The sequence below is a fragment of the Sarcophilus harrisii genome, chromosome 2 (genome assembly GCF_902635505.1).
Source record: "Sarcophilus harrisii chromosome 2, mSarHar1.11, whole genome shotgun sequence".
Taxonomy (NCBI): domain Eukaryota; kingdom Metazoa; phylum Chordata; class Mammalia; order Dasyuromorphia; family Dasyuridae; genus Sarcophilus; species Sarcophilus harrisii.
In genome coordinates, this window is record NC_045427.1 from 329,999,770 (window position 1) to 330,023,308 (window position 23,539).

Consider the following 23,539-nt stretch of genomic DNA (forward strand, 5'->3'; position numbering starts at 1 on the left):
AAAATTCCATACAGCAAAACAACATTCAAAAACTCAATTGGACATATACAAAAAGAAGTAAAAAAAAAGCTAATGAGGAAAATAACTCATTAAAAATCAGAACTGAACAAATAGAAATTAATGATTCATTGAGACATCAAGAATCAGTCAAGCAAAACCAAAAAAATGAAAAAATAGAAAACAAAGTTAAATATCTACTTAGAAAAATAACAGACCTGGAAAATAGATCTAGGAGACATAATCTGAGGATTATTGGACTTCCTGAAAATTATGATGAAGAAAAGATCCTAGACAGTATTTTACAGGAAATCATTAAAGAGAACTGCCCAGATATAATAGAATCAAAAGGTAAAATAGGCATTGAAAGAATTCATCAAACACCTTCTGAAAGAGACCGTAAAATAAAAACTCCAAGGAATATTGTGACTAAATTTCAGAACTATCAGACTAAGGAAAAAATATTTTTTAAAAAAATGCCAAGGAGCCACAATAAGGATCACTCAGGATCTAGCTGCTTCCACATTAAAGGATCAAAGGGCTTGAAATCTGATATTCCAAAAGGTGAAAGAACTTGAAATACAGCCAAGAATAAACTACCCAGCTAAGATGAACATTTTCTTCCAGGGAAGAAGATGGACATTTAATGAAACAAGTGAATTCCATTTATTTCTAATGAAAAAAATCAGAGCTAAACAAAAAATTTGACCTCCAACTACAGGACTCAAGAGAAGCAGAAAAAGGTAAAAAGAATTCTTGAGAAGTGTATTTCTGTTATGGACATATATAAAGAGTGCATGTATAATTTGATTTTACTGATATAATATAAAAAAGGGAAGTAGAAGTAGAAAGGGGATAGTATCAGAAAAAGGGGAAAGGGGAGATAAAAAGAGGGAAATTAATCCCACAAAGAAGCAAAGGAATCCTATTATATCTGGGGGACTTTAGGAAGGAGGAGGAACATTGTGTGAATCTTAATGTCATCAGATTTGTCTCAAAGAGAAAATAATTGACATATTTGGTTTACAGAGAAACTTCTCTCTCCTCATTAAAAAGTTGGAGAGGAAAAGGGAAAAAGAAAAGAGTAATAAGGGAAAGGTCTAAGAAAGGGGAAGGGACTCAAAGGGGGTGAGAAGGATTCTAAAGAAGGAGAGCTGAATGAGGCAAGTTGGAGCTCATAATTTTAATACTGGGGAGGGAGTAAAGAAGGGTAAGAAAAAGAAAAGCATAATCTGGGGATAATAAAAGGCAGGAAATACAGAATTAGTACTCTTAACTGTAAATGTGAATGGGATGAATTCTCCCATAAAGCAGAGGCAGATAGCAGACTAGATTGAAAGCCAGAATCCTACAATATGTTGTTTACAGGAAACACATTTAAAGTAGGGTGATACATTCAGAGTAAAGGTAAAAGGCTGGAGCAGAATCTATTATGCTTCAGGTAAAGTCAAAAAAGCAGGGATAGCCATCCTTATCTCAGATCAAGCAAAAGCAAAAATTGATCTAATTTAAAGAGATAAGGAAGGAAACTATATCATGCTAAGGGGTAGCATAGACAATGAAGCAATATCAATACTAAACATATATGCACCAAGTGGTATAGCATCTAACTTCCTAAAGAAGTTAAGAGAGTTGCAAGAAGAACTAGAAAGCAAAACTATAATAGTGAGAGATCTCAATCTTGCACTCTCAGAATTAGATAAATCAAACCATAAAACAAATAAGAAAGAAGTTAAAGAAGTAAATAGAATATTAGAAAAGTTAGGTATGATAGATCTTTGGAGAAAACCGAATGGAGATAGATAGAAGTATACTCTCTTCTCAGCAGTTCATGGAACCTATACAAAAATTGAGCATATATACAGACCTCAAAATTAAATGCAGAAAGGCAGAAATAGTACATACATTCTTTTCAGATCATGATGCAATAAAAAATACATTCAACAAAAAGCTAGGGGTAAACAGATCAAAAAGTAATTAGGAACTAAATAATCTCATCCTAAAGAACAGCAATGGGTGAAACAGCAAATGATAGGCACAATGAACAATTTCACCCAAGAGAATGACAACAATGAGACAACATACCAAAATTTGGGGGATGCAGCCAAAGCAGTAATAAGGGGAAATTTTATATCTTTAGAGGCTTACTTGAATAAAATAGAGAAAGCGAAGATCAATGAATTGGGCTTCCAATTTAAAAAACTAGAAAAAGAGCAAATTAAAAACCGCCAATCAAATACTAAACTTGAGATTCTAAAATTAAAAGGAGAAATTGATAAAATTGAAATTAAAAAACTATTGAATTAATAAATAAAACTAAGAGTTGGTTTTATGAAAAAAATAAAAAATAGATAAACCCTTAATAAATTTGATTAAAAAAAGGAAAGAGGAAAATCAAATTGTTAGTCTTAAAAATGAAAAGGGAGAACTTGACACTAATGAAGAGGAAATTAGAGCAATAATTTGGAGTTACATTGCCCAACTTTATGCCAATAAATTCGATAACTTAAATGAAATGGAAGACTACCTTAAAAAATATAGCTTGCCCAGATTAACAGAAGAAGAAGTAAATTGTTTAAACAGTCCCATTTTAGAAAAAGACATAGAACAAGCTATTAATCAACTCCCTAAGAAAAAATCCCCAGGACCAGATGGATTTACATGTGAATTCTACCAAACATTTAAAGAACAGTTAACTCCAATGCTATATAAACTATTTGAAAAAATAGTGATTGAAGGAGTCCTACCAAATTCCTTTTATGACACAGACATGGTACTGATACCTAATCCAGGTAGGTTGAAAACAGAGAAAGAAAATTATAGACCAATCTTCCTAATGAATATTGATGCAAAAAAAACTTAAATAAAATATTAGCAAAAAACACAGAAAATCATCCCCAGGATAATACACCATGACCAAATAGGATTTAAACCAGGAATGCAGGGCTGATTCAATATTAGAAAAATTATTAGCATAATTGACTATATCAATAACCAAATTAACAAAAACCATATGATCATCTCAATAGATGCAGAAAAAGCATTTGATACAATTCAACTTCCATTCCTATTAAAAATACTTGAGAGTATAGGAATAAATAGACTTTTTCTTAAAATATTCAGGAGCATCTATTTAAAACCATCAATAAGCATCATATGTAATGGGAATAAACTAGAACTATTCTCAATAAGATCAGGAGTGAAACAAGGTTCCCCACTATCACCATTACTATTCTACTTTGTATTAGAAATACTAGCTTTGGCAATAAGAGTTGAGAAAGAGATTAAAGGAATGAGAGTAGGTAATGAGGAAACCAAATTATCACTCTTTGCAAATGATATGATAGTATATTTAGAGAACCCCAGAGATTCTGCTAAAAAGCTATTAGAAATTATCCACAACTTTAGCAAAGTTTCAGGATACAAAATAAATCCACATAAATCATCAGCATTCTTATATGTCACTAACAAAATCCAATAGTTAGACATACAAAGAGAAATTCCATTTAAAGTAACTGCCAATAGTATAAAATATTTGGGAATCTATCTGCCAAGGGAAAGTCAGGAATTATAATAAATAAGTCACACAAATAAAATCAGATCTAACCAATTGGAAAAATATTAAGTGCTCTTGGATAGGTTGAGCAAATATAATAAAGATGACAATACTACCTAAACTAATCTATTTGTTTAGCGCTATACCAATAAGACTCCCAAAAAAACTATTTTAATGACCTAGAAAAAATAACAACAAAATTCATCTGGAAGAACAAAAGGTCAAGACTTTCAAGGGAACCAATGAAAAAAAAAATCAAATGAAGGTGGCCTAGCTGTACCAGATCTAAAACTATATTATAAAGCAGCAGTCACCAAAACCATTTGGTATTGGCTAAAAAATAGACTAGTTGATCAGTGCAATAGGTTAGGTTCACAGGACAAAATAGTTAATAACTTTAATAATTTAGTGTTAGACCCCAGCTTTTGAGATAAGAATTCACTGACAAAAACTGCTGGGAAAATTGGAAATTAGTATGGCAGAAACTAGGCATTGACCCATACTTAATACCATACACCAAGATAAGCTCAAAATGGGCTCATGATCTAGGCTTAAAGAATGAAATTATAAATAAATTAGAGTAACATAGGATAGTTTATTTATAATCTCTCAGACCTGTGGAGGAGGAAGGAATTTGTGACTAAAGAAGAACTAGAGATCATTATTGATCACAAAATAGAAAATTTCAATTATATCAAGTTAAAAAGCTTTTGTACAAATAAAACTAATACAGACAAGATTAGAAGGGAAACAATAAACTGGAAAAGCATTTTTACAGTCAAAGGTTCTGATAAAGGCCTCATTTCCAAAATATATAGAGAATTGAATCTAATTTCTAAGAAATCAAGCCATTCTCCAATTGACAAATGGTCAAAGGAGATGAACAATTTTCAGATGAAGAAATTGAAATTCTTTCTAGCCATATGAAAAGATACTCCAAGTCATTATTAATCAGAGAAATGCAAATTTAAGACAATTCTGAGATATCACTACACACCTCTCAAATGGCTAGGATGACAGGAAAAGATAATGCTGAATGTTGGAGGGGATGTGGAAAAACTGGGACACTGATACATAGTTGGAATTGTGAATACATCCAGCTGTTCTGGAAAGCAATTTGGAACTATGCTCAATAAGTTATCAAACTGTGCATACCCTTTGATCCAGTAGTGTTTCTACTGGGCTTATATCCCAAAGAGATCATAAAGAAGGGAAAGGGGACCTGTATGTGCACAAATGTTTGTGGCAGCCCTTTTTGTAGTGGCCAGAACTGGAAACTGAGTGGATACCCATCAATTGGAGAATGGCTGAATAAATTGTGGTATATGAATATTATGGAATATTATTGTTCTGTAAGAAATGACCAAGAGGATGATTTTAGAAAGGCCTGGAGAGACTTACACGAACTGATGCTGAGTGAAATGAGCAGGGCCAAGAGATCATTATATACTTCAACAACAATACTATATATGACGAACTCTGATGGACCGGGCCATCCACAGCAATGAGATCAACCAAATCAGTTCCAATGCAGCAGTAATGAACTGAACCAGCTACGCCCAGCGAAAGAATTCTGGGAGATGACTAAAAACCATTACATTGAATTCCCAATCCCTATATTTTTTGCCCACCTGCATTTTTTATTTCCTTCACAGGCTAATTGTACAATATTTCAGAGTCCAATTCTTTTTTACAGCAAAATAATGGTTTGGTCATGTATACTTATTGTGTATCCAATTTATATTTTAATATATTTAACATCTACTGGTCATCCTGCCATCTGGGGGAGGAGGGGAAATATTGGAACAAGAGGTTTGGCAATTGTCAATGCTGTAAAGTTACCCATACATATAACCTGTAAATAAAAGGCTATAAAAAAAAAAAAAGATATGGTCAGTAGGAATATTTCAGAAAGGCCTGGAGAGACTTACATGAACTGATGCTGAGTGAAATGAGCAGATCATCATATACTTTAACAACAATACTATATGATTATCAATTCTGACGGACGTGGCCCTCTTCAACAATGAGATGAACCAAATCAGTTCCATTTGTTCAATAATGAATAGAACCAGCTACACCCAGCGAAAGAACTCTGGGAAATGAGTATGAACCTCTATATAACATTTCCAATCCCTCCTTTTTTGTTTGCTTGAATTTTTTATTTGCTTCTCAGGTTAATTTTACATTATTTCAAAGTCCGATTCTTCTTGTGCAGCAAAATAACTATATGGATATGTATACATATATTGTATTTAACATATACTTTAACATATTTAATGTGTATTGGTCTACCTGCCATCTGGGGGTGGGGGAAAAGTTGGAACAGAAGGTTTTGCAAGGGTCGATGCTGAAAAATTACTCATGCATATATCTTGTAAATAAAAGCTATAATAATAAAAAGAAAAGAAAAGAAACCTGAGAGTGGAGTGGGTTCCCAAGACTTGACTCACAGCCCTGATATTAAGTCCAGGACAGCTGGACTTATTAGAGTATAGGCTATAAAAATCTGTTGCCTGTTCTTCACCTCCCTTCACTATATTATATTAGTGAAAGCAATTTCTTTCCTGCAGGAATTGAATAAACTGCTTTCTGTTCTGGCTCTGAGAAATGTCTGTTTTAATCATTTTGGATTAGTGGTTACTGTGCCAAACAGTTTTCTGGGGTCTTGTCCTGGATTTCTGCTCTCTCACTGGTGACTCTTATCATTCCCAAGGGCAGGCCTTGGGGGAGCAGACCCAATAGTCTTTGGACTTGACAGGGAAGATCCCATTGTGGGAAATTAGGAGCCCAAAGAGAGAGACTTGTCAGAGTAGAAACTAAAAGACAGACTAAGAGAGGTAAAGCCCAGCTGGACAGTGAAAGTCATGTAAGATATACATAAATAATTTGCAGGTAAAAGCTGAAAGGGCGTCCTGGGATCATTATCACTGGAGAAATAGTGGTACAGCAAAAAGTACAGCACCTAATAAGCCTCTCCCAGTGACTGAAGGAAGGGAACAACCCCTCCATAATTGGCCTATATTCAGTAAAATGGGCAATCTAAACCTGATAAATCGAGTATGAAAAGGAAAAATAAAAGAAAGGAATTTAAAAGCAGTGTGTGTTTGTGTGTCAGTGTGAGTCTGTGTTTTGTCTTCTATGTTTTACTCAGTCCGCTGAATTATAAAATAAAAGAAATGGCCATTTTGGAATTTAAAAGTGCTTTTTTTGTGCATATTGATGCAAACAAAGTAACCTGAATTTTTCTTACACTTTCAAGCTTTTTTCCATGGAAGGGAGTGGGAAGGACCAGGGCTGTTGTGTATGGACTTATGTGCAGTCTAGCCTCTTCAAAGAACACTTGGCTCCCCCAAAACTCCATGCTGTGGAGTCAGCCTCAGGTTCTCCCTAGATAGGTCCCTATGTTCCCCAACCTCCCCAGTTCCAAATTTTCAAGGGCCTCTGCATTCTGTAAAAGAATGTGATCAATCTTCACATGACTTGGGGATAGCAGTCTGCTAGGGAACAGGATAACAAGAGTCTGCATTAATCTTATCAATGTGTACCCTGAACGCAATGCCCCATTTGCATAAGCAAACAAGTATGTGTGGAAAACAAATCTTGTGCAGCCTGAACTTGTGGTCTATAGCTGATTAGTACTCCATCACCACACTCTTGGGAATGGATGTTGAGGTCCTCGAGTGTACGGTTTTTCCTGGCTGACTATAGGTCCAGATTACCTTCTGTTGACACGTCAGCACAGGCATTGAGCACGCACCAGATTGAGATAACCTCCATCATTACAAGGGTTGGGCTCCGAGATACACGAGCCATACTCATACTTGTTGCTGGGGCATGTGGGCAAGGGCAGAAGAGAGGGATATAAATACAGAACTGAAGAGAGAGAGAAGCTGACAGGATGATGTAACCAAGCAATAAAGCTTTTTAATTGTATAGTGGGGCCTCTACTCTATCACGTCCAGAGACATACGAAGGTAGTAGAGACGACCATAACTGTGGGTAAGTACTCAGACCTCTGCTGGTGTCAGCAGGACTGCACCAGCTGAGGATTCCAACAGCAGTCCACACAGGAAAGAGTATAAATTTAGGTAGGCAAAAAGAAGTCATTGCCATTTTATTTCCACAGGCCTCTATTTCCATCTCAGGTCTCATAATTCATTTCAAAGATTTCAGGCAGTCTAGGAAAATGGAATTTTTGAGCGAGAAGAGGAGCTTTATCCCAAAAAATGTGACAAATTACTGTGTGTTTAAATTTAAATGGTATATGACAAAATTACTTTCAATAGATGCATTTGGGAATAAAATTTTAGAAATATGCATGCATTAATATTGTAGTAATGCTACTAGAAGTTTAAACCTGTATTTGATTTATTTTAAGCTTAAAAAATGGTTATAAAAAAAATTCTCTGGTAGTACTTACCTAAAGAAGTCACATGTTTGTATCTCTTAATTAGATGAAATATGTTGCTTTCTAAATTGTATATTGGGTAATTTGTTAAATTTATGAGCTATGCTTTAAAATTTAGTCAGCTCTACTGGACATATGTATAAGTTTTATGAAATTTAGTTCAAAGTTATTTAGATATTAGCTATATTGTGAATCTTAAAGGTTTTTTTTAAGAGGTGATTTTTAAAAAGGGGGGGGGGACAAGAAAGATTGACTTGCAAAAGCAATTGATAGTTTGAAGGCAACATCCAATTAGAATCTCACAAACTAAAGTACTGAATTTTAAAATAATTTTTTCAATTGATGTGTATGTTAAAATTGGAAACTTGACGTGAACTATATGAGATTCCTGTCCATTTTTATGATAGACTATGTTATGTCTATTTGGCTATCATTTATGAAATTTGTGAAATTGCTAAATAAGTTGTTTGGCGTTATTGTCTTAATATTGAAATCTAAAATTGTTAAGGATTATTGATGTAATAGGTTGTTGAAGAAAAAGGAGGGCACAGAGAGGAGCAAGATGTTTTGGATGGCACCAAATGATGTGGTTCCAGGACCCAAAAATGGAGGGATAGAATAGACACCAGGAATGGTAAATATGAAATAGAGTGGGAGAGCATAGTGTTGTGCCACAGATTATCCCCATCCAGGTACCTCCCCCATTATATCATTGTTCTTGTTATCCTCTAAAAAATCTTGCTGTCTGATACTCAGGGCTGGATTCTTTGAGACGATAGTCTCGTTCAGCCCTGGAACCAAACATGGATCATTTGGTCCAGTAAATCTCTCCATTTAATAAACTATTAAATTGTTCTCTGTCTTGCTCAGTTTTTCCAGCATTGCATTTTGGAGCTCCCCTGCAAGATATCAGAAACTGAAAACAGGACTAGGGGTTAGAGACATTTCAAGTCTCTACTTTGGCCCTGGAAACAGTTGGGGATCTGGGTTTTCTTTTTCTTGGGAAAGTTTAGTCCTCTGGATTCCTCCAGAGGCTCCAGAAAGAGAGCAGTTCACCAGTTGGGGCCATACCCGACAGTGGATACTTTTTGATTCAGAGAGTAAGTCCAGTCTGATCTGTTTTTGTCTGTTTGTCTCTGTGTTAGCACCTGGATTCTCAGAATAATAGAATGCTGATGGGCTGATGGGCATTGAATTCTGAGAAGGTTATTATTCAGGACGCTGGATAATACCCTCTGGTTTTGTGTCTCCTAAACACCTGGTCTGATACCTGCTTGTGCTAGCACCTGGATTCTCAGAATAATAGGACACCGACAGGTGTTAAAATTCTGAGTAGTGTCGAACTGGACACAGTTGGCACTACCTGAGTGTCTTCTAAGACATATCTGGTTCTGTGTGCCAGTTGGCACAACTCTGGGCATTCCAGAGTATAAATCTAGGTGTCTTTTTTTTAAGACACCATCTGGCAAAAAAACCCAAAAAAACAAACAAAAAAAAAACAAACAAACAGCAGGCTCCGTTTGGATTATGGGAGAGGAGGGCAGACTAGAGCTGACTTTTTGACTGCTGGACAGTCTATGTTGCTCTGTGTTCTGTGTAATTTGTTTGTCTGTGTGCCCCTAGTCAGTGTTAAGTGTTTTGACTGCTGGACAGTCTATGTGTATTCTGTGTTCTGTGTAATTTGTTTGTGTTGTTAATTTAAAAAGCTCTGTTAAGTTTAAGAGCAATGATCAAATTTGGGAAATAATGTTACTTTTGCCTTTGCATGCCAGATTTGTTCTGAGTATTCTTTTAGGCAATTTTAAAATGTGAGAAATAATTTTACTGTTGCCTATGAAGGCTACATTTAATTAAGTATGAGATCTTAAAAAGAACAATAGCTTGTAAAAGAAGTTCTGTTAACTTGACCCTGAAAAGGGTCATGTGCCTCTAATGAGGTAAAGTATGTAGCAAAAAAAAGGATCTGACTTCTGAAGGCTTCAAGTTTGCCCAAGTTAGAACCTGGAGAATTCCCCTGGGAATAATGGCCACATGGGGCCAGAGGGAGAGAAAGAAATTACTGTTTCATTATTTGAAATATGATAGGAAAATCAGCTTTTGTCTTATTGGGAATTTAAAGCTGTATTTAGTTTGGTTCAGGGTTTGTTACCTATATTATAACATTATAAGTTATGCTTTACAGGACCAGGAAATCATTATATACTTCAACAACAATACTAGATGATGACCAGATCTGATGGACCTGGCCATCCTCAGCAATGAGATCAACCAAATCATTTCCAGTGGAGCAGTAATGAACTGAACCAGCTATGTCCAGAGAAAGAACTCTGGGAGATGACTAAAAACCATTACATTGAATTCCCAATCCCCATATTTATGCCCACCTGCATTTTTGATTTCCTTCACAAGCTAATTGTACAATATTTCAGAGTCCGATTCTTTTTGTACAGAAAAATAACGGTTTGGTCATGTATACTTATTGTGTATCTAATTTATATTTTAATATATTTAACATCTACTGGTCATCCTGCCATCTGGGGGAGGGGGTGGGGGGAAGGAGGGGAAATATTGGAACAAGAGGTTTGGCAATTGTCAGTGCTGTTGTTACCCATACATATAACCTGTAAATAAAAGGCTATTAAAAAAAAAAAAAAGTTATGCTTTAAATCCAGCTCTGCTGGACATGTGGGTTTTATGGAATCTTCCTCCTCCCCTCCCCACTGATTTCTGCTACTTTAAGGTTGGGTGGGGTAGGGATCTTTTGTCTTCAAAAGTAAAGATTTAAACTTGCCCCCTACTGCTGTTACTTCAGTTATTGGAGCATCTAGTTAGCCTGGAGTGAAGTTTAGTTTGACTTCCCCTCCCCCCATCTCTTTAAAGGTGGAGGGGGGGGGGAGGGCGGCCATATGGAATCCTCTCCTCTCCCCTCCTTCTAAACTGTTCCAGATGTTTTTTATCAAGTTGTAGCTACCTGGTTCTTGGCTAAAAGCAGCAAACTGATTTGTATAAATATAAGGTTATGGTAAATATATGTTTAGGATTTATTATTGGAGGTAAAATTTCTTGGGTTTGTAGTTAATATGTCACTGCATTTTTTTTTCCTTCTGTAACTGATTTCTATAATCAGAGCAATGGTCAATAAAAAATTATTAATTCAATTATGTCATACTTTGCTGTTTCCAATCTGGTTATCTGTAATCACTATATCCTAAATACTTGAGCAAATAAGTATTTAGTCTGGTCATCTATCCGTTACTAGATATTGTGTCTGGATATTCAAGTTTTTTTAAGGTTTATAACTAATGAGAGGCCACATCTTGTACCAGTCCTTGTGGACCAGTCTTTCTATCTCAGACTGTTCTAACTTTTCTTTGTTAGATTTGGTTTTGTTTCTAGATTTAGTCAAATTACAGATATATTTATTGACTTGCTTCTGGAACCTAGATCAAGCTTTGATTGTCAGCACGCCATACCACACCCATCCCCCTCCCTGGACTGAACATCTCTGCCCATCTTCAGCAAGAAGCAGTTTTTGAGAAAACCATTGCCCCTGCTCCTGATGTAATTTGGACTGATATGGGGGAGTGGGAAAATGGCTGAATTGTTAGAATTTTAACTGTATTATTGTGTGTTTAAGACTTGGGATGGAAATTGTTAAACTTGTGTAACTATTGCTATTATGTTTGAGGGACTTTTAGTCTGTCATATGCATATGTATATAATTTATATGTGGGATGGTTATTTGATAATTCCTTTTTGTGAAAAAAACAGGGAGGAAGAAATAGGAAATTGGGAAAACTGGTGTATTTTCTTAGGCACTTCTGCCCTACCCCCTATCTTACTAGTTCAGATTTAATTGGAAGTCCTTTAAACAGTCCTTTTCATTTTCTACTCCTTGCTTAAATTTACTGGACTATGATTTGCTGGTTATGCTTTAACTTTGAAATCCCTTATTCTATTGGAATTGCCTGGGCAGACTCAGTTTTTGGGATTATTTTTTTAGAAACAACCAGAAATAGGATACCTGTCTTGGGACTGGCAGTCTCTCTGATCTGTTTCTCCACTCCTGTTACCCCACATCCTTAATTAATATTTCAGCATACTTAAAAGGACCTTGTAGTAGTTTGAAATCGGGCCTCTAAACGTTTGGGGTTTGCCTGCCTTGGTCTAAATATGTATAATCTGCTCAGAAATTTGATCCTTTCTGCAGCCCTGTCTGTTCCTCTGGGCAGGGACAGGTGGAGCTACTCCAAGCCTCACCCTTCTCCCCTGGAGCGGGTTGCCCTTCTGAATGGGCAGCACAACTGTCTTGAGCCCTACTGCTCTGTAAACAGAGGCCGAGTCATGCACAAATGACCACAGACCTAACTCACAGTGAATTGTCCATATGTTCCCCAACTGCAAAGGACCTGACACGATTGCAGTAAGGAACTTTGTGTATTGCTGATTAACTCTGGAGTTATTGGGGAGACACTTGACCTTGCTATAAGTCCTTGCATTATTCTAGCTTTATTTTGATTTTTGTTTGGTCTATTTATTTCACATAGGGTTGGTCAAAATTATGGTGCTAAGACCTTCTAGAGGAAGGTAATTCAAAGATTTGAATAGTTAGAAGAGAGAGAGTGTGGAATGTTGTGCCACAATTCCCTTTTAATGTCTTGACCCCGTTTCTCTAATTGTCCTATTTAGTTACTCTGCCTCAGGTTATAACCTTTCCCTCTTAATGTTTGATGAGATAAAGGTTTTATATCTTTAGGCTATAATCATTCCTTCTTAATGTTTGACAGGATAAAGGTCTATCCATCATTAGAATATCAGTAACCTCTCCAGTACCTCCCTCCATTATGTCATCTAGGTGCCTCCTCTCTTTAGGTTATTACCATCCAGGTACCTCCCCCATTATGTCATTGTTCTTGTTATCCTATAAAAAATCTTGCTGTCTGATATTCACTGCTGGATTCTTTGAGACGATAGTCTTGTTCAGTCCCGGGACCAAACATGGATCATTTGGTCCCAGAAAATCTCTCCATTTAATGAACTATTAAATTGTTCTCTAATCTCTGTCTTGCTCAGTTTCTCTGGCATTACAATAGGAAGAGGTTTTAATAATGATGAAAAGGGCAAGATCCTTAGTGGAACTTGCTATTTGCCAGGAGAAAGAAAACACCCTTTGAGGTTGGTACATGTCCATGGCTGGCAGGCTAACTCTTGAAAGGAACTTAGCACCTTAAGAGTTAGCTATAAAATAAAATGGAGTCAGAAAACATAATGGAGTTAAGAGAGACACCACATAGCATAGGGGAAGGGGAAAGGGTAAGATCTGTTGGCTCGGGAAGGTGAAGGCTTAGTCGACCCTTCTCATGGATATAGCTGCTTCTTAGAAGTGAGAAAACAAACTCACTACTGGATCTCACCCTCCCCCCCAACTTCTGTCACCCCCTTGCTGATTAAATGAAATTACTTTAACATTAATTGCTTCTATTGTTTAAAGGAATAGCTTACATTTACATATTGTGAATAACTGAATGTTTTTATTTTTCAAGCCTGTGGTTGTTTTATGGCAAAGTCATTTGTGATGCTATATCAAATGTTCTATTGCCTAGCAATGCAAGGAACTTTTTTTTTTTTTTTTTTTTTTTTGCTGAGGCAATTGGGGTTAAGTGACTTGCCCAAGGCCACACAGCTAGGAAACATTAAGTTTGAACTCAGGTCCTCCTGACTTCAGGGCTGGTGCTCTATCCACTATACCACCTAGCTGTCTCACAAGGACCTTCTAAGAGAAGTTTGTTAGATTTCTGATTAACTACAAATTCTCTGAAAGTGATTATTTCAAAAGCCAGTCAGCAAATTATCTAATATTTATTAAGTGAATCATGGTCTCATTGTTTAATGAATATGATCGGTAGCTTTCTTGCTCTACAAGCACATGGGATAGTTTAGGACGTAAAACCTGATTAGTGAAACATATTGTTTTGAGTTTTGAATTTGGAAATGATTATCTGATGAATTATTAAGTTAGTAATCCACCATTTGAGAGCTGAATTGGCTAAAGTGGGATTGTTACTACATGTTTGATGGTCAACTGTGCCCTCAGGCTGAGGCCCTGAAGGATCAGTTTTGATACTATTATAATCATGCCTTTGCTTTTTCCTCTTATAGCAAATTTCTGTAATCAGAGTAAGTGGTCAATAGTAGTCATAAGCAAAGATCGAGTATATAATATTTTGCTGTTTTTGATCTGAAAATATGTAGTCCTTATATTTTATAATTTGTTAAATGAGTATTTGGCCTGGTCGTCTATCTGTTGCTAGATATGTGTCTGTATGAAATAAAATTCTTTAAGAACCTTATGTAATATTTAACATGTATTGATCAGTCTGCCATCTGGGGGAGGGGATGGGGGGAAGGAAGGGAAAAATTGGAACAAAAGGTTTGGCAGTTGTCAATGGTGTAAAATTACCCATGCCTATAACTTGTAAATAAAAAGCTATAATAATTTAAAAATTTTTTTAAAAAAGAACATTATGTAAATGTAAAAACAATTGACTCAGCTGTCTGTGGAACCTGTCATTTTATTGATTATTGAAACTGAAGCTTAAAACATCTTTGGTTTGGAGAAGAGGATTTTAGTGTTCTCAAGTTTTCTCCGAGGGATGAAACTTATGGAATATTTTGTTACATCAATTTTAACTATTTACAGAATTTTCAGGGAAGATATAAACACACCTCCCAAGAATGAGGGTTCTGCTCTTTCTACTTGCTCTCTCTCTAGTTCTCTTAGGTTTGTTTTCCTCTAGGCTTTGATCAATTTATCTTCAAATGAACAACACTAGACAGTTGTATTGAACAGCTTTAGGGATCTGATTCAACCCACTGGATCTTCAATCAGCTCAAGCCCTTTCACGTGGGAGCCTTTAGGATGACCTAGCTCAACATCTATTCTCAGCAAGAAGTAGTTCAAAAGATGAGCTCGTTGTCCCAGGCTTTGGGCCCCATTTGTTTGGGAAGGAACTGGAACTAATTGGCAAATGGACCCCAAACTAGCCCAGTGTCTGAATGGGTTCCCTGTAAGGAGTCCATCAATCCTATGAAGGGGAGAGGTTGTGTATAATTAATGCTCTTCCCCTGCTGCAATAGTATTTAGAGCTTTAGATGGGGACATCAGGTTAAGATTTGGATTAATATTACTGGGAGAGAATATTGTATAAATAATTCAGTTTGATACTTGTCAAATTATAGAATTGTAGAGACTTGACTAGCCTTAACTAATAGGTGCAATTGTGTCCTAATAGAGAAAGAGGTTTTTATGGAACTACCTATCCAATTTGGATTAATGTTTGATTTGCTACAAGAGTTTACATTTAGAAAATGTAGATCAAAGAGTAAGTTGATTATACATGTAATAGGTGTAGATCTCTTAGGAAGATTTGGAATCAAGTTAAGGACTTAAGGACTGCCTGGGAAGAATTGGTAAAGTACTCTGTTAAAGAGTCTGAATAAAAAGCAGTGTCTATGTCTGTGCTACAGGTTGCACCATGGCCAGATAGTACCTTTCCTTTTGGTATGGAAAAACATGAGAGTGAATTCCTCCTGTGCCCAAAATAACATTTCTGCAGAGAATTGCAATGCTTTATATTAGTCCCTTACCTCTGGAGATCAATCAGCTTGTCTGTCAAAGCGGGGTGAAAGACTCAAAAATCTAGGCATTGTAAGGGCAAGTGTATAAGGGCGAGTCTGGTGTATAACTGAGGATAGCTCTGGCAATATCTCAGATGAGCAAACCTTGAGTAGAGGCAGCTCTCTCAAACCTATTTCGCCATGGAATTGCATCAATTCAATTGACTATTCTTTTTATCAGAATTAATTAGTTAATTAATTCTTTTAGCAGAATGGCATGGGAAAATAAAATGACTCTAGAAAGGTTAATGGCAGAAAAAGGAGGAATGTGATACATTTAGAAATTTCACTCTTAGTACAAACCTATCAGAAGAATTAGCAAAGAATTCAGTGATTAATTATCTATCTTGTATAAGGAGTTCTGTGCAGGGGTATAGACTTTTATGAAATGGGATATAAAACAAATTTAGCCAAATATGAAAGATTAGAAAAGGATATGTAAACCAAATTATTAAAAAGAAAAAAAGTGGGATTGTGAGAAATAGATGGGCATTTGTTTTCCATAGTTATAAAACTTAAATTAGAAAACTGAAACTCACAAAGGACATCAAAGAATAATCAAAGATGGAGTTTATTTTCTTCCAAAAGAATGTAAGCTCCTTGGAAGCAGGGACTGGCTATATAATGAGAGGTGGAGATTCATATCCTGTAACTTCTGTAACATCCAATTAATGAGGAATCAGAGATAGAAGCTCATAAGTCAAGAAGATAAGGGAAGTCCTGAAGGTGAGATACATATAGAAATTGAAAAATTATTTTGGGATATGAGATGTCCTCAAATGTACACAATAAAAAGGAAGAATTAAGTGGGATGTATGTGAGGCCTTCTCAAAAAACTAACCCCTGTCATAGTTTAGGGCTACAATTCCAAGAAAACCCCCCTTGCTTAAATATTGCACAAATGGCTTTGTAATTTAGTTCCCTTGTTTTGGTGCCCTGAGGTGGGGTGGGTTCTTGAGACAGATTGTGTGAGCCCTGATAATGTCAGGGACAGCTGTGGCCCAAGATGATGTAAAAATTATTTCAGGGCATAAATAACCATACTCAGTTTCCCATCCTTTCCTTCCCTTCACTAGACTATATTAATGAAGGTGATGCCCCTTTCCTGCAAGAACTGAATTAACTGTTTTCTTCTCTGTTCCTGAGAAACATCTATTTGAATTATTTTGGGTTAGTGGTTGCTGTCTCACACGCACTCATCTTCTTAAAGAAAATATTTATAACGTATTGGCAGGAGGCTTCTGATCTGAGCCATATTTTCCAGTGTACTTCCCCCTGCCCCACTTCACATGTTTATATTAAACACAAAGTAGCAAAGAATTTACTCTGTAGGGAAGATGTGAAATTCTTCATAAAATGTCTTCTTTTTTAACCTTGCAATATAATTTGGGGTATAAGCTGTAATCATTATCATAGCGAAGAAGGGACCCCGAAACTCTAAAACTCCTTGAAGGAGAAAATCTTCAACTCTGCCTCAGTAAGGGACCCCGCTCAAGGGAAACAAGACAAACAGTTTGATTCTGTTATCTTGGTGGGGTTGGTTCAGTCCTGCAAAAGAATTACAACCCGATTGAATTAAAGATACTCATTCAATTCTATTCAAATTCCAGCTCAAACTGAAACCCAGCTTGTAGATGAGCTAGCCTGGGCTGTCCCAGCCCCCACTAAGATCCAATATAATAGCTTCCTTCAATGAAGATCTTTTGCAGATGGACCTCGGTAGCTCACTCAGCTGCCAGGACTTTCTGTCCACTGAGAACTCATTCTCAGTGCAAAACTCTATTTTCCAATAGATCTGTCACTATAGAAGTTAGTCTCTTGGTAAATTGATTTCTATCTAACAATAAACTTTCATTTTGCAACTAATAATTTGGGAATGAGTGAATTCTTTCACTCCTAAAACCTGTGGCCGATTTAAAGGGGATTCTTAACTACTTTTATAGTCTCTAATCTAGATCACTCAAACTGCATCAATAGTCCTCTTTTTGCTTATGCTCATCATGAGTATTACAAGGGCCTATACTATACTGTCACTGATGTCACTGTGTTTTTTTTTCCACTCTTGTCTTCTTTGTTTTGTTCTGTTCAGTTGTTCTTTATGATTGCATTTTTTTAGTTCACAAAGTTTGGATCTGAAGTTCTTTTATTTATATAATTTTTGGTATTGTCACAAATTTTGTACTCTTGTTTATATTTTATTTTTTTACTTTGATAGCATTTCTAAATTTCAGCCTCAATTTTTATTTCTATTTATTTATTTTTATGTCTTTATTAAGAAGTTTTGAGGTTTTGAAATTTTCTCAATTATTTCTGGAGACTTTATGGTAGTCATAGTATTTTTCCTTTTGTCAGTAGTTTTTCAATTACTTTCTTTTTGAAGTATGAATACATACAGTAGCTTCTTTCCTCAGTTTTTTGCTTATTTTTCTGTTTTTATCAGTCTTGTCCCTTGTTTTTATGTGAAAGATTTTCCTTGTGGTGGGTTTTTGTCTATTCCCTTTGTTATAATTATGTTGTTCTTCTTATTAATTTCTTTATTACATTTCTTGCCATTTGGAAATCTCTAGGATGGACTAAGTTCATTTAATCAAACATCTTGTTAAAAAAAAAAAAGCTCTTTTTTCCTTCTTTTAAATGAAATTTTTGTTTGCTTATTTAGTATTTTTCTAGTTTGTGGATACCAAGAGGGAGGAAGATTCCTAAACAAACAATTTTGGGGAGTCTAGGAGTAAACATTAACAAGCTATGTGATTTTGTCATTAACCACCTATGTAATTTTGGACAAAATACTTGTATTCTAATCCTGAGGTTTGATAACAATAAAATGGTTAGAGAGAAGGAAGTACTGAAAAAAAAATTGGACTACTTGATTTCTAAGGCCTTTCTCAGATCTATTATCCTATGGTTCAGTTACTTACTATGAAATGAAAAGGAGAAGTATTGCATGCATAACCCTCATTTCTTTTAAAGGTAGTGAGATTTTGAATGCTACTCTTGGAATCAAAAAGGTCTGAGTTCAGATTCTTTTTTACTTACTTAATAGCTGTGTAACAATGAATAATCCCTTTAGCCTCTCTCAGATTCAGTTTCCTTATCTGTAAAATGAGTCTTAGGGATATTTCCAATGGATTATAAATAATCCAAGTGGCAACTTGGACTTCTTTAGTACTTTTCTTCAAGGAGTCAAGTATGTGTTAAAGTGGTATAAAAGGAATAGAAGTCTTTTTTGCTGAAGGAGCTAATTCATCTCATTCTTCCTGTCTCATTTACTGTAAAGATCACTGTTAGAATCCTAGTGTTAACTTAATGGAATTGATACAATGCTTATTGGTTCACACATTAGAGGAAATCCTTACAAGGTGTTAAGTCACTAATATTGATAGAAACAATGCTTGTGTTTGTACCTTTGAGAATTCACACATTGGCTCACACATTGGAGTTCACAAGTACGGGAGATATACAAAACTTTGTAATTTTGTGAATTCACACCTCCTATAATCCCACTCTCAGAGGAGGAGTCAACCTCTGAGTTTACACCTTTAAAAGAGGTGTAAAAGAGCTTCAGTCAGTCAGTCAGTCAGTTCAGAAGATTGCCAGGAGTCGGAGTTGAGCTAGAAGCAAAAGACTAGCAACGAGAGCTCTCAGAACCAAAAAAAGCTCAAGTCAGTCAGTTTGGAAGATTGCCAGGAGTCGGAGTTGAACTAGAGGGAGAAGCTGGTAGAGGCAAAAGACAAGCTGCAAGAGCTTTTGGAACCAAGGAGGGAGATAGGCCTCTAAGAAAACTAACCAGGCCCAAGGAAAGAGATAAGACTTGGAAGAAGAAAATAAACGTTTGGATTTTATCAGCTGGCTGCACTTTGGGGTGATTATTACTTTGAACTGAAACTAAGGCTGCCTCCAGAAAACCTCCCCAAGAAACCTGCTCCCAGAGAACCATCATATAGTATACAAAAAGAAGAGAACACCACAGATCACAAATAAGTACAGTTACTGAATTATATAACCAACAGAGAGCAAATGGGGGCATTGTTTCACTGTGCCTTATTTTTGTCTAATTTGTTTCATTCCTCTCTTTTGGTGCTTTTTAAAAGTCCACATTCACAAAAAAAACCCCAAAAATTATAAAGTAGAAAGTTGGGTTATGATTTCAAAGGGAGTTCATTAAGATATTCTCACTCAATGGCATCTTCAATCTTATTTAGAAGAAAAAGGGGTATGTTTTTTTCAGAAAAAGAGGTGGCTATCTTTTCTTCTTGCCATGATTTTTATCCCTGCATGTCATTTCACAGTTCTTCATCATCCACAATGCTACTTGATAATAACTGTGCATGTGTCATACCCTCTAAAGTAACATCATTATGGTATTATATTTATCCTTTCAACTGTTTTTATGACCTATCTCCCTGCCTATCCCAGTGTCTAAAATGCTGTTCCTCCTTTCATGATTACTCTATCTACAGACTAGGTATGTTATATTTCACACTTCCTTCAGGATTGTTTGGAATACTTAAGGAACTTTACAGGCATTCAGACTTCCTGCAATTATCTCTTGACTCTACCAATGATGTTCCCTCAATTATAGGGAAGTCACTTCTAGCCCCATTCCATTTTGCCAAAACAGTCTCATTAGCTTTACAAAAGAATCTTTACTTCAAAGATATACTAACAAATATGTAAACATACTCTTTAATAGATGTGGTAAAATTCTACCATCTCAGTCTCTGGGAAGAGAAGAAAATTAGGTTTTCAACTCTCTCTCAGGTGCTATATAGCAAATCCCAAGTTTCAAGTTCCAATTTCCCTTGGTACTTAAGCCCTAGATATTCTGCTGCATGCTAATACTATATACAGTGTAAACTTTGTAGAGCTCAACAGAAAGCCATAATTCTGACTCAATTTCCCCTGTCAAATAATCAAGTCAATTTCTCTCTAAAACTATTTAAGGTTTGGATTGTTTTTTCACAAATGACAATGTATTATTTACACATATACATACATACATACATGTATATAAGTACTATGGGAAGGTCTATTGATATGTAAATCAGTAACTACTATTAAGCAATTAGACATAAAATCTCATTAGCTCTTTAATGTCTTTCCAAATTATTCTGTATACTTCTGACTAAACTCAACAAAGTAGCTAATTGGTTCTATCATTGACTTATTCCTGGAAATAAAACCAAGGTAGGTGCATGTCCATTAGTTCCACTCCTAAGTTATAATGATATCCTGTTACAATCCTTATTTTTTCCTGTTGAGTACATATTTGAAGCATTATGGTACCATTGGGACAGTATTTAAGAAGATACAAGCTGCTGCTTTTCAATAACATTCATTTGTAAGCTTCTCAGCATTTCAATTACTATAGTTTTCTGTGTATTATCTGGAATTGACAGGAAAGATTCCTTTATGATTTCCCAATCTAGACTTTTTAAAGACTGAATAATATCCATTAAGCCATTAGGAGAAGAAAAGTATAGAGGTGAAGGACACACCTTTTATTATTGTGTTAAAAGAGGTAAATAAAATCCTATATAGATCATTAGAAAACTAAGGGAAAAGACGTAAATAAGCGAATTTAAATAATATCGACCATATTTGTTAGGTATGTCCTCTTGGAATTCATAATTTAACCTGATTTTCACACTGAGGTCTTTTCCTCTTAATATGAGTGACAAAATATTAAAAGATTTATTTTTCTTTTGGGAATTAATTGTGATACCTTTTAAACTTTAGGTAATCCATCTCACTATGACACTGAATGTTGTTATTCTACCTTTAAAAGGAATGTAATAGAACTGACAATTAACTATCATCTTTAAGAGAGTCTAAAGAGTGTGAAGATATGAGAGGGCTAAAAGAACTTCATTTCTCAGAAGATTTGAGAGTTAAATAATATGAAGAAAGAGTATGCAAGAAAATAAAGCTAACTTCATGAGAAAATTAATCTATGAGAACTAGTCTAAGGACATATTTTGTGAGAGGTGAATTTATAGTTTTGGAGAGCAATGAATGAGTTTAATTTTATTTCATTCTGAGAACTGAATGGTTCTAGTGTTTTAGTAGAATCAACAGTTGCAGCTTTTGGCAAAGAATTCTAATTGAATGTTTCTTTTTTCCTACTTGGAAGAAGACAAAATGACTCAAATTTATGATTTTTCTCATAGTAAATATAGTTTCTAAATATTTTTCTTTGCAGTATCTATTACTGGAACCCTGAACATGAACCTGAACATTGAGAGTTGGGAATGAGAAAGAAGAGAAATCTTTTACAATAAGAAATTTCCCTCATTCTACTGGAAGCTCAATGCAAATTAATTATTGAAAGATTCTGCATCTTAAGTGCTTTCTGAATAACTTCCATTCATATTTACTACTAGTCTTTGAACGCAAAGAGAAAATTCCTAAGATAATGAAAAGGCCAGAACTTGAAAGTTGTATTTCTACACAAAAATACCTGAAAGATAATGTCATATCTTGCATCATAATCCACTCCTTTGTTCAAATAATATGTGAATCATCAAAGAGCCTGTTGAGGAAAAAGACATCCCAACAAGATGAGGAAAAAAACAATCCCAAAAGACATTCTCCCCCCTCCCTCCCTCCCCCCCCCCCACGTTTGGTGTCATGGATTTGGTGAAATCCGCTTAGTTTTCATGTTAAGGGGCAAAGATTTATTATGGGGCTTGACAAGCAAACAAACATCATCATCGACCTTTATCCAAAATTAAAATCAGACTTTCAAGGTAAAAAGCAAAAAGGGATTTATTATGATCTGGCTAGAAGAGAAACTCCTGACAAACAAGGTGTCAGTAGAGGAGTGCAAAGTGCAAACTGCAGAATACAAGATTATATAGACCCTAATCAGAAGCCCCAACCCCCACTTCTACTTTTTCTCCCATTGGCTGGTGATTTCTAATTTACCCAGAAACTAAACATTGACTCCAGATCATACTTTACCTATTAGGTATCAGCAGGAACCAAAGAACCTGTTTCCACCAACTGTCACCGAATACCAAGAGGTATTTAATTATTTAATAATAACAATAATCACCATTATTAAATAACAATTTAATAATGGTGAGGACAAAATCTGCAGTGGGACATGGGCCAATTTTCTGACGTCTTTGGCAATTTCCTTCATTACCTGTGTCCATCCATTATCATCACTTTTCACACAGCAAAATTTAATTTCTCACAAACTCTACCTTCTTCAGTCAACAAATAATCTAATACTAATTTATGCTGGAGTACTGATTTTCTTGTCTGAGCAGTCTGGTCTGCTAACAAATTAAGTGCTTTTGTTATCTGGTTAGTAATTATTTCAACCATGGCCTGGAGTCTAATGATCCTATTCAGCATACAAATTGGGCTTGTGTACCTCCAGCTCCCATTTGGGGTCATCTATCACTCCAACCATTTGTGTTTCCAGTAATTACAGTAGTTAATTCTTCTCAAATAAAGATGCTAATCAGGAAAGTCAGCAGAAACAGAAATGCTAAAAGAAACAAACAGACATATGCATCTAGCTAGCTAGCTAGATAACTAGACCAAATACTCACTTACCTACTTATTTAGGATATAATGGCCACATATTTTCAGATAGGAAACTGTGAGATTTTACATATTTGAATTGTGCTCATAGCTTCTACTGGTCTACTTGCCCTAATCATAAAAATTTTCTATGAGAGGAAAAAGCAGGAACATGATTATAATCAAAAACTGGTCCTCAGCCTGAGAGCGCATACATGACAGGATAAAGCATCCTTAGCTCAGGTTGATGTTAGGTAATTGTATACAACAATAATTTCATGTTATAGCCAGACTCAGGAATAATCAGGTGGATTCTTATTCAAAGGTATGCCACTGAGAAACTGAATCAGAAGGATCCCACT

General features: G+C 35.5%; 1 long non-coding RNA gene across 3 annotated transcripts in view; it reads left to right on the forward strand.

The window, feature by feature from the left end:
* The window catches only part of LOC111718795, a 108,136-nt gene that overhangs the window by 79,154 nt on the left and 5,443 nt on the right, over window positions 1-23,539 (forward strand). Inside the window, exon 4 of one of the 3 annotated variants that reach the window (XR_002769238.2) lies at window positions 21,844-22,118. The exons of the other annotated variants lie outside the window; for them this stretch is intronic. This is a non-coding gene — a long non-coding RNA (uncharacterized LOC111718795). Of the gene's footprint in view, window positions 1-21,843; window positions 22,119-23,539 lie in introns of those variants that run through there. 3 annotated transcript variants of the gene reach the window in all.